Here is a 16,187-nt window from a genome sequence, read left to right as displayed (position 1 = left end):
TTTGGTCACAGGGTACTTGGAAGAGAGCTCCATAAGAAACAAGAGAATAAAAAAGAATCCGATACTTAAGTGCCTTATAAGTCAAACTAAGATTTTTGGACTTAACTCTAATTTAGGATGACACTGAAGTATTTCAAGCAAAAACAGGAAATAATCAAATTTATCTTCTGGAAATACTGGATTCAACAACAGTGATGACTACAGTTTCCTTAAGACAATTTCAAGACAGCCTTAGAAGTAGAAGCCAGATTAAAGAATATGAGGCAAATGAGAAATCATAAAAATGGAAGAGAGAACTTGGAATATACTTCAAGGAAGCTTATGTGAAAAGCTAAGGAGTGAGACGGATTAGGAATTAGGCTACTGTCCATAGGGTGGCAAAGAGTTGGACATAACTGAAGCGACTTAGCACATACCAGGTACAGCAAATTTTTTAAGATTAAGAAAACCTTGACCATGTTTTCCTTTATAGGAAGGAATATAGGAATGAGGGAGAGATTAATGATCTAGGAGAGAGGAAAGGGAAGGAATTTAGAGAAAGCGTCAAGCAAATGGAAGGGTAAAGATAGAGCTCATGTGGAGAGTATTTCTGAAGAGAAATAAAATTCTTAGTAAAAAGAACTAAGATGGGACAAATGTGGATAATTTTGACTTGTGAAAGGGGAAAAGGAAAGGAATTCATGCCTGATGACATTAGTTTCTGTGAGTCAGTGTCATCTGCTGAGAAATAAAGGGTTAGAGGTTAGAATGACATCTTGAAGAAAGTTCTGAAAGTTTCACAAAGCTGCAGAAGTAAAGAGAGAAGCAGCTTCTTAAGCAAATGCAGAGTTCCACTGAGAGGCCACCGAGGCTTAGAGACTATGAGCTTGCAGTAACAAACCCACTTACATTACTTAGCATAATCAAAGGGGCAAAAACTAAAGAACTCCAAATACACCTACCTCCCCCAACATACAAATAAAAACATATCCCTTTCAGGTTAACAGGTTGCTGCTGCTGCTGCTAAGTCGCTTCAGTCGTGTCCGACTCTGTGCGACCCCATAGATAACAGCCCACCAGGCTCCCCAGTCCCTAGGATTCTCCAGGCAAGAACGCTGGAGTGGGTTGCCATTTCCTTCTCCAATGCATGAAAGTGAAAAGTGAAAGTAAAGTCGCTCAGTTAAGTCCGACTCTTTGCGACCCCATGGACTACAGCCTACCAGGCTTCTCCATCCATGGGATTTTCCAGGCAAGAGTGATGGAGTGGGTTGCCATTGCCTTCTCCAGGTTAACAGGTTAGTGGGCAGTTATTCACCATGAGGCCATTTACAGATTCAGGGTGATGGCAGCTCTATTATCTTTATGTGGCTCCTCTCCAGTTGGCTGGAGAAGGGAATGGCAACCCACTCCAGCATTCTTGCCTGGAGAATTCCATGGACAGAGGAGGAGCCTGGTGGGTTACAGTCTATGGGGTCACAAAGAGACACGACTGAGTGACTAACACACCGCCAGTTGACAAAGACAGGAAAGGTTTACAAGGCTATACGGGTCAAGCCTGGAAGTGGCATAGAGCACCGCTGCTTCTACTCCACAGTGAGAATGTAATTCTTGGTCATACCTGTCCGTAAGGGGAGCGAACTGCGGCTGGCCTCAACTAGGCCTCCAGTCCTCCAGTCCAGTCCTAGGACTGAATCTCTGCCACAGGCCTATTTTTGAGTCCTCCACAGACATGTTAATAGACTGAGCACCGGAGCAAAGAAGTAGGTAACTGGCCTGAAATCTCTGGGCAAGTGTAGCCTTCAGGAAAAATTTTGGCTAAACTTAAACCAAGGCGAGGATAAACAAAGAGCAATAGAGAGATGACAGTTTGGGAGAAAATATATGATTGAAAAGGCCTTTATTTTAAGTAGTGTGTACGGATTACCGTACATATTTATAAATCAATCTTTTTGCATTCAGGATGTGGATTACCCTTAACAGCTAAACACAGGAAGAGTTGTGATACACTATGAATATGCATGTGAATGAATTACAAAGACATACCTACCAAGATTTAAATCATTTCAAATGACTCGATATTGGGACATTTGACTTCCATTTTTATAAGCAGTTTTTTTTTGTTTTCTTTTAGCATTTGTTTATCCAAATCTCTTCTCTTTCTCTCTACTTGACAAAGGGGGAGTACTACCATCCAAATGTGCCCCTGCAGAGTATTTCATCAATTCAAATTAAAGATGTATTTTACAGTTGTCACTGATATATGACTTTGAGAATATGAACTGCTATATAAATGTTAAATGTTCCCATCCTCATGAAAATCACATTTCACCTCAGAGCCATGTCTGGTTTTGCTATTCATTATTCATTTGAAGTCAGAGTTTTCCATTTCCAATATTATAATTAATTTGAATATTATTAAATGTTGTCACAAATAGCAGATTGTCAGCTTTCCTTGACATCCTAACGTGTATGTATTCGTTCTCATTTTAAATAGTTTATTTTTATCCTTAATCTCCTTCAAAACAAAACAGAACCATTTGCTCTGGGTCTCTAAAAATTCCATTTAACAAAATAGATCCATTCCTCCTTCTTCACTCTGTACCCTTTCATTTAACAGGAGTTATTTTCTGTCTTACACGCCCCCAACAGTGTCAGCCTGACTACCTGAAAGCCAACGCATGTAGGATTTGCATTAGGAAAAAAGTACGTGTTTTGTCAACTTTACATCCCACACAGAAATCGTGGGCTCTAAGTTTAGAACAGAATTTCAAACCAATATAAGTGGTATTTCATGCTGGGGACAAACTGGAGTTGTGAAAGACACTGGGGATATAAATTCATACTATCTTGGCACAGTCAGTAAGCTGAATATATGATTGGATATGAAGAATAATGTAGAGAGTATCCTGGTCCCAAAATGTATCACCCAGTAGGAAAGCCTGTTATATACAAATCAAAGGTTCAGTCCTATCATTTAAAATTGAATTTGAAACTTTTCTATTAAAAGGCAAATGACATTTGGAATACAAAATTAAGTTAGCAATTGGAAGGCAATACCCATCAGAGTCGGAAAAGCCACATTTTTCGACAACTGTGCCATTTTGTACACTTTGCTTATTTATTAGAGCATCTTTTTCTACAAGCCTGCATACAGTCCTGTAACCTTCTCCCATGCAGCGTTCCATGCAGCCACTACAGTTTATCCTAGTTGGCTCTGACTATAAACTTAGACGTCTTCCCAGGTGGCACAGTGGTAAGAATCCACCTGCCAATGCAGGTTCAATTCGTGGGTTGGGAAGAGCCCCTGGAGTAGGAAATGGCAATCCACTCTGTATTCTTGCCTGGGAAATCCCATGGACAGAGGAGCCTGGTGGGCTATAGTCCATGGGGCCCCAAAAGAGTCGGATACAACAGAGCACAAGTGAGAAGTACGAACTTAACAGCCATGCCATGCATCTGGGAAGGGATTCAGAAGGATGGGTTCTCAGGGTTGAGACCCCACTGGAAAGACTAATAGGGGCATTTCTAATGCCAAACTTCAAGAACCTCTAAATTTAGGGGCTGCTGTACATAAGTGCTCAGAATTATAATCTGCAGAGACAACCAATTCTGACAATTCACTATCTCATTGGAACTATAAAAATCAGCAGTTACTTCAGCTGGTTCGAATTAGAAGGATATATAATTTTGTTTTTGCTTTGGAAATGTCGTGGACTACAGACACATTTGATTTAGTCACTGATTGCATTTACATTCCACTAGATTAATCTGGTAGCATCATACTTTTTATTTTTAACAGAAAGCTTAAAAGCAAAGGAATGGAAAAGAAAAATGTTATTAGAAGAAAAAAATTATTACACCCTCATTCACTGGTGGGGCACTTATTTCAACGTGTGATTAGTTTAGTGGTGTCTAGGACATGTAAGTTTATAGTTTTAAGGATCTTAGAAACAGATGAAGCTAATTTGGTCATTTTACAGAGGAAAGGACCGAGTGTTGGAAAGTCTGACTTTGTAGCCTGGTGGGCTATAATTCATGGGGTTGCAAAGGGTCAGACACGACTGGGAGGCTAAGCACAGCACGGCTCCTGAATCCTAAAAAGAGGTAGATGGCTTTAAATATCTTTGAATCCAGGGATGTGACACTATCACCGGTACTTTATTTTTCAGTTCTGTTCTTTGCTATATATTTACTTAATTATCTCTCACTTTGTAAAGACATGTTCTGTGTGATCAAGTGGGCATTTTCCATGTGGGCATGGCTATATAAACAGCCCCTGCTTCACTCAGGTCAATTAAGATTACAACTCTAGAAGAAAGAGACAGCTGCCTTTTCCCAATATGTATATATAAATATTACTGGGAAGAACTCATTGATCTGGCCTAATCACATCCTCAGTTAATCTCTGTGACCAGGAGAGTGGGACACTTTGATTGCTGCAAGCCAATCTTTTGTGGCTGGGGAGTGGCTCAGTACAGTAATTGAGAGCCTCATCAGAAATCTCCAGGACAAGGGAGAGGGGAGGGCAGAGAGGAACAGGTGCCCAGAGAGGATGATGCTATTGTCAGAAGACAGTGAGGAATATTAAGCTGACCGGGACAGATGTCTCCTTGATTGTGAATATCACTACACACACACACACACACACACACACACACAGAGTCATACATACTTCTTCCCAGATATGTATACCAATACATATGTACAAGTACCCCATGTACAAGTACCCCATGTACAACTAAAAATACACCCACCTCTTCCTCTAAACAAAAATCATGTCACTTGATTCATCTCCGAGTGATGAGAAATACTCTTGACCTGGTCGACATGTGTTATTTTAGTAATTATGAATCTAAAGTTAAAAATAAATGTAAATGATCTATACTCAACATACAATGATGAGAAGAGATAACCTCCTTAAGATGAAAAAAGAAGTAACAAATAGTTTGTCCCTGGTCCAGAATGTCTTGCATAGTCTGGAAGGGAACAAGGACTAATTCATTGTTTCCATTTTTTTTTGAAAAATCACACAGCAAAGGTGCCATCATAACATCTTAAAACTGCAGTCTCTCCTTAGCAAAATCCCCACCCTCTTCTCGGTATTCTCTTTACCTTTGTGCTTTCCTGAGGACTGGTTTTCCTTTGAAGACACATTTTCTCCCTTAGTCTGTCAAGTAGGGGTCATATTTTCTCTTGGCCCTCAAGGCCTGGAGGAGTTCTAGTTGTCACTCTTACTTCTCATTAATTTTTTCTAGAAAGGCTTCTCCTCCTTTTCTCCAAAATGCTTACTTTTACTGTCTCTCTTCTTGTCAACATCATCATTTTATGTCCCAATAAGTTTCCTCGAAAAACACAGCTACCTATAAAGCCCCCACTGCTTAATCTATTTGCACATATTGCCCACCCTCATAAATCCACCCACTAGGAGATGCAGGCCTGAAGAGGCCTAGGAACTGCAGGCTGTTGGGAAATGACTGTGTGTATTAATAGCGATAGTATTTAAATGTGTATTAGATAGCAAGAACCATGCTTCACAGATTACCTCGTGTAATTCTAGCTGTCTTCTCCACTTTTCTCTAAGGTTCATTAGAGCAAGGACTCTGTCTCTCCTACTCACATAGCCATACTGTATCTCTAACACCTAGCACAGTATCAGGGCATTGATGAGTCATAATGAAAATAATATAAATAGTGAGATAGAACTGAAAATGAACTTGGGCTAAAAATATAAAATGACATCTCTTTCCCAATATTTACTTGAACCTTTTAAGACCGGATTATTTTGAATGGTTTTGTGTTTGTCGAAAGGCTTTCCTAATTGAATTAGAATATTACTGTTAAACAAACATGCCTCGTGAAATTGGATTCAGTTTCAGTGCCTTTTTTTTTTTTTCCTTATTTGGTATAATGGGTTTTTATATGAAAAGCAATTCCACTTCTAGAAATGTCAAATGGGGTAATTTGTACCAATTCTCTCACCAAGACAACAAGAAAAGCTGGCCAAAATATTTTTAAAAGTTTATATTTTAGAACTAATAAAACAATGCAGATTGGTATGATCCGTTGAGGACAGAGGCTCAGCTGATGAGCATCTCTTTCCTTGAGATTATTTGTTATTTCGGAGGGGGCAACCGAAGGTTAGGCTGAGCTCCACTTTTGACAGTCTTCACACACTAGGAGAACAGAGATTTGGAGCACGAGCTCTCACAAAAGAAAACAGACCTGATGAACACCCCTCACGGAAAGGCGCTACCTGTGAATCCAAAACAGCAAAGACTGAATCCAGGATAGGCTTCCAAAGGGACTACAGCTCAGTCTCATATTATATTGAATCTAAAAATTATATTAAGGTAATTCTGAAAGCCTATTTCCCCAAGACATTTGGCCAAAGTCATAATGGTAATAATAATAATAATAAATCCTCTGTGGAGGAAAGTAATATCCTAGGGCGGAGATTATTTCTACCAATTGTTTGCAAAGACGGTTTAAAGACACAGTTAAAAACACCCAGGCAAAAAGACAAAAGACAACATGAACCAGCAAAAGCAGAAACAACAGGCATTTGTAAAGGACTCTGAAATCCTCTGATATTAGAAATATCAGATAGTGACTTTAAGATAATTGTTTCTTACTATATTCCTGGTCACAAAAGACAAGATGGAGAATTCCGAGGGAGAACAAATAACTAAGAAAATGGAAATCGTAGAACTGAAAAAATACAATAACTGAAATTAAAGACTCACTTAGCAGGTTTTAGAGCAGATTAAGCAAAGACTGAAGTGGGAGAAAACAGAAATGATGGTGTACAAGACAAAGATGATCGAAAGAATGTCTATTACATGTATAATTAGAATTCTCAAAAGATTATGAGAGACTAATTGATAACTTCTCAGATTTGAAGAAGAAAGTCATCAAGACATAAAGTCAAGAAGCTTGAAGAACCTCAGGCAGAATGAATGCAAATAAACCACTCTCTTTACTGGCTGAGTAACAGAACCCACTGCATAGCACAGGGATCTCTGCTCAATATTATGTAACAACCCAAAAGGGGAAAGAAGTTGAAAAAGAATTGATATATGTATAACTCTATCCCTTTGCTGTACACCTGAAACTACCACATTGTTAGTCAATGATAGTTCAACATAAAATAAAAAGTTATTTCCTGAAAAAATAAATAAACCACTCTCAGGCACATCAGGAAAGCCAGAGATAAAAAGGGGAAGAAGTTTTAAATAGAGCAAAAGAAAACTAGGAATTTCACCTTAAAAAATGCATCAGCTGAGACTAACAGGTGATTTTTACACATAAAAAGTTCATGATAACCGTGATATCAAACCAGGCATGAACACTACAGGAAAGAGAAATTAAAAGTTAGCCAATTTCTTTATAAATACAGATGTGAAAATTCTAAATAAAAATTAGTAAACCATCCCAGCAATATATAAAAGGATAATACATCCATCCATATCCAATTTAGATTGGTTCCAGGAATATAAATTTGACTTAACATTAAAAAATCATTAATATAATTTATAACCAAACAAAAGAGAAAAAGTATATGACCATATAAATATAGAAAAATATTTTACATAATACAATATTTTTTGGTATATGTGTACGTGTTTACAATATTAAAAATCTTGTTTTTAACTTTTTTAAACTTTTAATTTTATATTGGAATATAACCAATTAACAATGTTGTAATAGTTTCAGATGGACAGCAAAGGGACTCAGTCATACATATACATGTATCCCTTCTCCCCCAAACTCCCCTATCATCCAGGTTGCCACATAACATTGAGCAAAGTTTCCTGTGCTATACAGTAGGATCTTGTTTATTTTCCATTTTAAATACAGCAGTTGGTACATGTCAATCCCAAACTCCCTAACTATCCCTTCCCTCCTCAAGAATCATAAAGGAATCTTCTCTAATTGAATAAATGGCCATTACACAAAACCTAGAGCACCCAATTTATCTAATTGTGAAATGTTGAAAGTTTTCCTTGTAAAAGTGGGAATAAAACACAAATATTTCTATTTAATATTGTATTGGAGCTTATAATAAATAATAAGGAACAAAAAGTAAACTGTTAAAAGATTTGAAAGGAGAAATACAGCTGTTATTAATCATCGCTGACATGACGGTGCACATAGAAAACACAAATAACCTCTAGATAAACTATTAGAAATAAGTTAATTAGGTGAAAATTCATAAAATAACTTTTGGAAACCAGTGTTATTACTAATTCTAATCTGAAGCACATATCCAATATAAAGGCAAGCACATATATCATATGTGCCACAAGGGATTTCTATAAAAGTGGTCTTAGCAGTATTGTTAGTAATAGCCAAATACTGAAAACAAACCGAATACTCATGAACCATAGAACAGAAAAACTGTGGTATATTTATACAATGCATTACAATTCAGTAAGGAAACTGAACAAATTACAACCGAGCGCAACATCATAGATAAATTTCACAGGCTTCTGTTGAGTAAAACAAGCCAGACAGAAAATAGTATTCTATTTGTATAATTTTTTTTAAAAATAAGCAAGTATAAATTGTAACACTTAAGAATGCATGTTTAGACAGACATCTGTCAAATAAATCAAGGCAGCAATTACCATGTAGAAGGAGTCAGTCTTTTAGAAAGAGAAAAGGGTAACTATGGACAGTGGAGGGGTGGGGTATGAGATGCGGGCAATGTTCTATTTTTTGATCTGCATGATCACTGCATGAGTATTTATTTGCTTTGTGTTGAATCACATGCATGTCTTAAAAATATTTTTCTACATGTACTATAGGTTTCATAATTGCAATATTTAAAACAAAATAAAGGAGGATTTTTCAAGTTAAACCAGGGGCAACAAGAAGGATAGCAATGGTCTTGTGCTGTTGCTGGAATATAAACTGATATAGCCACTATGGAGAACTGTTTGGAAATTTCTTTAAAAACTAGGAATAAAACTACCATATGACCCAGGAATACCACTACTGGGCATATACCCTGAGAAAAGCATACTTGAAAAAGACACGTGTACCCCAATGTTCATTGCAGCACTATTTACAGTAGCCAGTACACGGAAGCAACCTAGATGTCTAGGGACAGATGAATGAACAAAGAAGATGTGGTACATGTATACAGTGGAATATTACTCTGTCATAAAAAGGAAGGAATCTGAGTCAGTTGAACTGAAGTGGATGAACCTAGAGCTTACTATACAGAGTAAAGTTAAGTCAGAAAGAGAAAAACATACATAGTATATTAACGCATTTATATGGAATGTAAAAAAATGGTACTGATGAACCTATTTGCAGGGCAGGAGTGGAGCTGCAGATGTAGAGAATGAATTGGTGGGCAAGGAGTCGGGGGAGGAGAGGAATTCAGACAGTAGCATTGAAATATATCTACTACTATGTGTAACATAGATAACCAGTGGGAATTTGCTGCATGACGCAGGGAGCCCAGCCTGGGGCTCTGTGACAACTTAGCAGGGCGTGATGGAGTGGGAGGTAGGAAGGAGGTTCAAGAGGGAGAGGACATGTGTATACCTATGGCTGATTCATGTTGATGTATGGCAGAAGCCAACACAACAAGGCAAAACAATTCCTCCAATTAAAAATAAATTTCAAAAAAGGAAAGGTAGCAATGGCAATGATTTAAGGACAGGGCAGGAATAAGAGGAGATGAGCAAGGCACTCACTTTGGGTGCAAACTTTAAAAGACACTAACCATAAATAAATACTCTTTTAATGTATGGCTATTGTTCAGTCACTCAGTCCTTGCCTACTCTTTTGTGACCCTATGGACTGTAGTCCACCAGGCTCCTCTGTCAGTGGCCTTTCCTAGGCAAGAACACTGGGGTGGGTTTCCATGTCCTTCTGCAGGGGATCTTCCTGACCCAGGATCAAGCCCACATCTCCTGCATTGCAGGCAGATTCCCTACCACTTAGCCACAAGGGAAATCCCTTTAATGTATTAAAAACTTAATGCAAAAATTCAAGATGAATGAAAATATCAAAAGGATCGATAACAAAGAACAAATATGAAGACAGGATCAATACAGACCAGGCACTGTTTTGAGCTTTTACTTATATTAACTGATTTAATCCATACAGAACTCTATGAGATAGACTCTATAATTATCCCTTTTTTACTAAGAAGGAACCTCTGGCACAGAGGAAAGTATTTATTTTCCCAAGGTCATCCAACCAGTCCATGGCAAAGCCTGAGTTCAAACCCAGTTCAGACAGAGAAGCCAAACTCAGAGACAGAACTACACCCCACCTGCCCTTTTGCAATAGTAGTGAAGCAGTCAGATCATGACAGCCATCTATCTTCCCTGGGTGATACTGGTTCTGACTCCTTCTACTGAGCATATGCCCTCCACATCCTATGTTTGTGAATACTGTGTTCAGAGGACAGATGTAATTAAAAGGAAGAAGATCAGGGAAATCAATATAATTGGGACCCTATAAAATTTTCATGAAACCTCTCTTTTCTTAAGTGTGATTCCTGTGGTGTGGGGCGTGTCAATCAGCCAATAAACTCTCCTAGAATTCTCCCTATCAAATGATTCTGTCTGACAACTGTAATTCATGCTGCTCTAGGACTCCTGTGAGGGTTAGAGTAAACATAGTATCTGCTAAACATAGTTGAATTAAAAAAAGACAGATTTATATTAACTAATTTGAAAATTATACCATAGCACATTGCTACACTTTTAAAGCAACTTAGAACTATATAACTTTTCGTGTATTTTTTTGTGTGTAAGGATGAGGGCTACAGTGGGGTGTATATGGTCTCAGGTGTTATTTACCTTCTGCAGTGCTAACTCATTATTAACCAAATGTCATCATTTAGACAGTTGTCTTCTGTTGAAGTAAGTTCAGTTTGAGCCAGACAAAAAGAATTCACAGTATCAGTTTGGGAAAAGTGCACAAAACAGCTTAAATTTCAAAGGTAGCTCAAAAATTAATGAGTCCTGGTTCCCTCAAAGTGCAATAGTATGCTTTGAGGAAAGAAAAAAAGAAAGAAAGAACAGAAAAAAATTAGGGAACTAAATAATTCCAATGAATATTAATGAAAGATGGGTACATTTCAAGCAGAGCTTCGTATGTAGAAAGGAAATAGAATTTGTAAGAGAGTAAGTTTCAATAAACAGTTATTTATAGATATGGGGAAAATGAGTTCTGCTGAATTTCAATCCTTCTTAAGCTGTGACAATGTCCATTTTTTCAAACACATCAAACTTTTTGAGAAATAAAGTTTGCTATAGGCTGCCAATATATCTCCCTAGAACATAAAAAATTCCATTAAACAACTACTTTTAAAATATCTTTTCTAAATAGTCAGTTTGATGGTTTCACAGAACTATAACCCTGAGCCTACATTCAGAATTTTTAAAATTGCCATCAAGTCTTTAGCCATTCTGCTTTCTGTTTTAATCTAACTGTGGCATAAATAATCACTGTAAAAAAAAAAATGAGAGTTCAACTGCAGAAATACTCTCTACATGACAATGATGAGAGTAGAGTTGAGAAGGTGGCACTGAAAAGTGGAGATGAAACACTCAGTACTCCATATAGAGGTGGTGATGGAGTGAAGGCAAGACCCAGGCTATCAATCACAGTAGGAAAAATCAGAAATAAATGCTTTAAAGTGCCACTGTGAGGAAGTCACAGTTTTCTATTCTAAACTTAAATTAGAAACCTGAGAAGCAAATTTCTCTCAGGCTCATTTTGAAATATTTCAGAATGAAAATTAATAGACAAAATGTCAGGTCCAAGACTTTAGAAAAATCTTTGTGATACTCAGTTGGGCCCCAAAGCCTTTCAATTCATCTCCTCCTCATTATTTTTTTTTGTAACAAAAGGAGTTATTTTTGACTGTAAGTGTTTCCATGCAACCATCTTTGACTGTTAAAGCTAGAGATGGATCTGTCAGAGCTGTCAATATCTTTCTGTGTTTGGGATTTCAGCCTTTCATCCATCTGAACATATAAACGTAGAGCTTTTGTGCTTTGCAGTTTTGTTTTTTCATGAGCATGAATGCAAAAGGAACTGAGCTAAGAATGGCAGCTACAACTCTTCTGACGAAAAAAAGATAATGCAAAGAGGGCCAATTTTTAAAAGAGGGAAAATGTTTGGGGCGTAAGAGGTTTTGTGACTCTAGCAATATGTTTCTCTTTTCCAAATTGTTACTCATTACTGTCAATCACCTTCCTATCCTAGAATGCTAGATCCTGTCACTTGCTTTTCCAAATGCAAATGAAAAAAAAATATGTCGTTTCAATCCAGTCTTCAAGTTCATTTTAATTAGGTCTGGGTTTGTGGTTTCTTTTCCCCCTGCCCCCCCAGCATTGAGATCTAAGTACATACAAGCAAAAGAGAGTACTCACCTAGCTGTGGTTCACAAAATGAAAGCTCAGATCTTTCAAGGAGATAATTTGTGCTGAATGCTGGGAGACAGCACTGAACTGTGGACCACTCTTTCTAGAAAACGGGTGATGGTCACTGGGGCATACAAATATGAGCCACCATGATGATCCAACCATCCTCTGGATTGATGTTAAATTTTTCCATTCTGTCTCCATAGATTCTCCTTCCCTCAACAAACAGTAGTTGAGTCCTATTCAGGTGCTGAATAGGCCTGGGGATAAAATGGTGAACAAGTTACAGTTTCAGCTATAAAGAGATGAAGGCCTCTGAAGAGGCATTAGACTAACACTGGTGAAACTGTGCAGTTCTCTGGGCCATTACCCCACATTCACTCCTAAAGGGCTCTGTCCATGGGATTCTCTAGGCAAGAATACTGAAGTGGGTGGCCATTTCCTCCTCCAGGGGATGTTACCAACCCAGGGATGGAACCCACAATCTCTTATGTCTCCTGTACTGGCAGGTGGGTTCTTTACCACTAGAGCCATCCGGGAAGTCAGGAGCCTATTGCGGCTGCTAAGTCACTTCAGTCGTGTCCGACTCTGTGTGACCCCACAGACAGCAGCCCACCAGGCTCCCCTGTTCCTGGGATTCTTCAGGCAAGAACACTGGAGTGGGTTACCATTTCCTTCTCCAGTGCATGAAAGTGAAAAGTGAAAGGGAAGTCGCTCAGTCATGTCCGACCCTCAGCAACCCCATGGACTACAGCCTTCCATGCTCCTCCAACCATGGGATTTGCCAGGCAAGTGTACTGGAGTGGGGTGCCAATGCCTTCTCCAGGAGCCTATTAACACATAACAAAAAAAAGAACCCGCTTTTGAGAAACAATCAGAAAGTCCAATAAGTTCAGTCTTTGAGCTGTTTCATTTTGAAGCCTGGGAAAGACTTAGAGCTTTACCCACACATTGACTATACGGGAGAGATTAGTGTGGGAGAACATGGGAGTCCCCTTACCCCGCAGGAGCTAATGAACTAGATCAAACTAGATTACTGTCCAGCCCAAACTCGATGGTTTGTCACCACAACCGGAATAAGGCTTCCCTGCCTATATGGTTCTGCATGACGTGGCCTGAACACCTCTCTGCCCTCCTCTTCCCTCTGACTAATGCTGCTGTCATGAGAGCCTCACTTCAACCTTCAAATATGTCTACGTTGTCCCCACATCAAGATACTAGTGTGTTATTTTTGGCTTGGAATTTTCCTCTAGATCATTGCATGGCTGCCCTCTCCTCACCATTCAGGTCTCAATTCACAATTCTCTGAACTAAAATAACACCCTCTCTTCTCCTCCTTAGAATCCAGTTAATCTGCCATATTTTCTTGTTTGACTTTCCTTGTTTGCTTTCAGCATTCAGCTGTACCTGAAATCATGTGTATGTCTGTGTGTTTATTGAGTGTCTCATAATCCTGTAGTCATTCCATATTCTTCACTTCTCTTTCTAGGGCTTCAAGTATTGCCTGTCCTCTAAGTGGTCCTTCCAAAAAATTGTGCTGATTGATGCACTGACTCCTTTATGAAAGAATGAGCAGAAGAGTTTCTACGGGTACCAGTGTTTGGCAGAAACAAGAAATGTATTCTAATGTCATTATAACATCACTGCAAGCAGACTGAAGAAACTCATCATATATGAGTTATATGCAGTTCAAAATGATATGTGCTAAGAAGGGAATAAATTCAGATTTTGAGAGGTGAGAAATACCCAGGGAATAATGACATCTCAGCTCAAATTTCAAAGATAAGTAAGATATGGCCAGATTCTGGAAGAATAAGAGATGAAGAGGGGAGGCCAATTCCTAACCTCCACCCCTACTCTCCACCCCCACCCTCCCAACTGCATATCAGATCAGATCAGTCACTCAGTCGTGTCCGACTCTTTGCCACCCCATGAATCGCAGCACGCCAGGCCTCCCTGTCCATCACCAACTCCTGGAGTTCACCGAGACTCACGTCCATCGAGTCAGTGATGCCATCCAGTCATCTCATCCTCTGTCGTCCCCTTCTCCTCCTGCCCCCAATCCCTCCCAGCATCAGAGTCTTTTCCAATGAGTCAACTCTTCACATGAGGTGGCCAAAGTACTGGAGTTTCAGCTTTAGCATCAGTCCTTCCAAAGAAATCCCAGGGCTGAATTCCTTCAGAATGGACTGGTTGGATCTCCTTGCAGTCCAAGGGACTCTCAAGAGTCTTCTCCAACACCACACTTCAAAAGCATCAATTCTTCGGTGCTCAGCCTTCTTCACAGTCCAACTCTCACATCCATACATGACCACTGGAAAAACCATAGCCTTGACTAGACAAACCTTTGTTGGCAAAGTAATGTCTCTGCTTTTGAATATGCTATCTAGGTTGGTCATAACTTTACTTCCAAGGAGTAAGTGTATTTTAATTTCATGGCTGCAGTCAGCATCTGCAGTGATTCTGGAGCCCAGAAAAATAAAGTCTGACACTGTTTCCACTGTTTCCCCATCTATTTCCCATGAAGTGATGGGACCGGATGCCATGATCTTCGTTTTCTGAATGTTGAGCTTTAAGGCAAATTTTTCACTCTCCACTTTCACTTTCATCAAGAGGCTTTTTAGTTCCTCTTCACTTTCTGCCATAAGGGTGGTGTCATCTGCATATCTGAGGTTATTGATATTTCTCCCGGCAATCTTGATTCCAGCTTGTGTTTCTTCCAGTCCAGCGTTTCTCATGATGTACTCTGCATATAAGTTAAATAAGCAGGGTGACAATATACAGCCTTGACGTACTCCTTTTCCTATTTGGAACCAGTCTGTTGTTCCATGTCCAGTTCTAACTGTTGCTTCCTGAACTGCATACAGATTTCTCAAGAGGCAGGTCAGGTGGTCTGGTATTCCCATCTCTTTCAGAATTTTCCACAGTTTATTGTGATCCACACAGTCAAAGGCTTTGGCATAGTCAATAAAGCAGAAAGAGATGTTTTTCTGGAACTCTCTTGCTTTTCTATGATCCAGCGGATGTTGGCAATTTGATCTCTGGTTCCTCTGCCTTTTCTAAAACCAGCTTGAACATCAGGAAGTTCACGGTTCACATATTGCTGAAGCCTGGCTTGGAGAATTTTGAGCATTACTTTACTAGCGTGTGAGATGAGTGCAATTGTGTGGTAGTTTGAGCATTCTTTGGCATTGCCTTTCTTTGGGATTGGAATGAAAACTGACCTTTTCCAGTCCTGTGGCCACTGCTGAGTTTTCCAAATTTGCTGGCATATTGAGTGCAGCACTTTCACAGCATCATCTTTTAGGATCTGGAATAGCTCAACTGGAATTCCATCACCTCCACTAGCTTTGATGCTTTCTAAGGCCCACTTGACTTCACATTCCAGGATGTCTGGCTCTAGGTCAGTGATCACACCATCATAATTATCTGGGTGGTGAAGATCTTTTTTGTATAGTTCTTCTGTGTATTCTTGCCATCTCTTCTTAGTATCTTCTGCTTCTGTTAGGTCCATACCATTTCTGTCCTTTATCGAGCTCATCTTTGCATGAAATGTTCCTTTGGTATCTCTGATTTTCTTGAAGAGATCCCTAGTCTTTTCCATTCTGTTGTTTTCCTCTATTTCTTTGCATTGATCGCTGAAGAAGGCTTTCTTATCTCTTCTTGCTATTCTTTGGAACTCTGCATTCAAATGTTTATATCTTTCCAACTGCATATATAAAGCCCAAATAGGTTTGACATTTACCAAGAAAAAAAAAGAAAAACAGTGAAATGTAGAGTAATGGCATCATACTGGCATGACAAATAAATGGA

The 16,187-nt window shown here is 39.0% G+C and overlaps 1 long non-coding RNA gene across 2 annotated transcripts in view; it reads right to left on the bottom strand.

Annotated features, from left to right (window-relative positions):
• The window catches only part of LOC147365722 (uncharacterized), a 36,336-nt gene that overhangs the window by 4,697 nt on the left and 15,452 nt on the right, over positions 1-16,187 (bottom strand). For both annotated transcript variants that reach the window (XR_015132688.1, XR_015132686.1), the window contains one exon: positions 12,384-12,634. This is a non-coding gene — a long non-coding RNA (uncharacterized LOC147365722). The remainder of the gene's footprint in view (positions 1-12,383; positions 12,635-16,187) is intronic.

Source organism: Bos grunniens, chromosome 9 (assembly GCF_055505025.1).
Source record: "Bos grunniens cultivar Pamir isolate PY7600 chromosome 9, Bosgru_T2T1.0, whole genome shotgun sequence".
Taxonomy (NCBI): domain Eukaryota; kingdom Metazoa; phylum Chordata; class Mammalia; order Artiodactyla; family Bovidae; genus Bos; species Bos grunniens.
The sequence above is the reverse complement of the archived record's forward strand: the minus strand, read 5'-3'. Positions and strand labels throughout refer to the sequence as shown.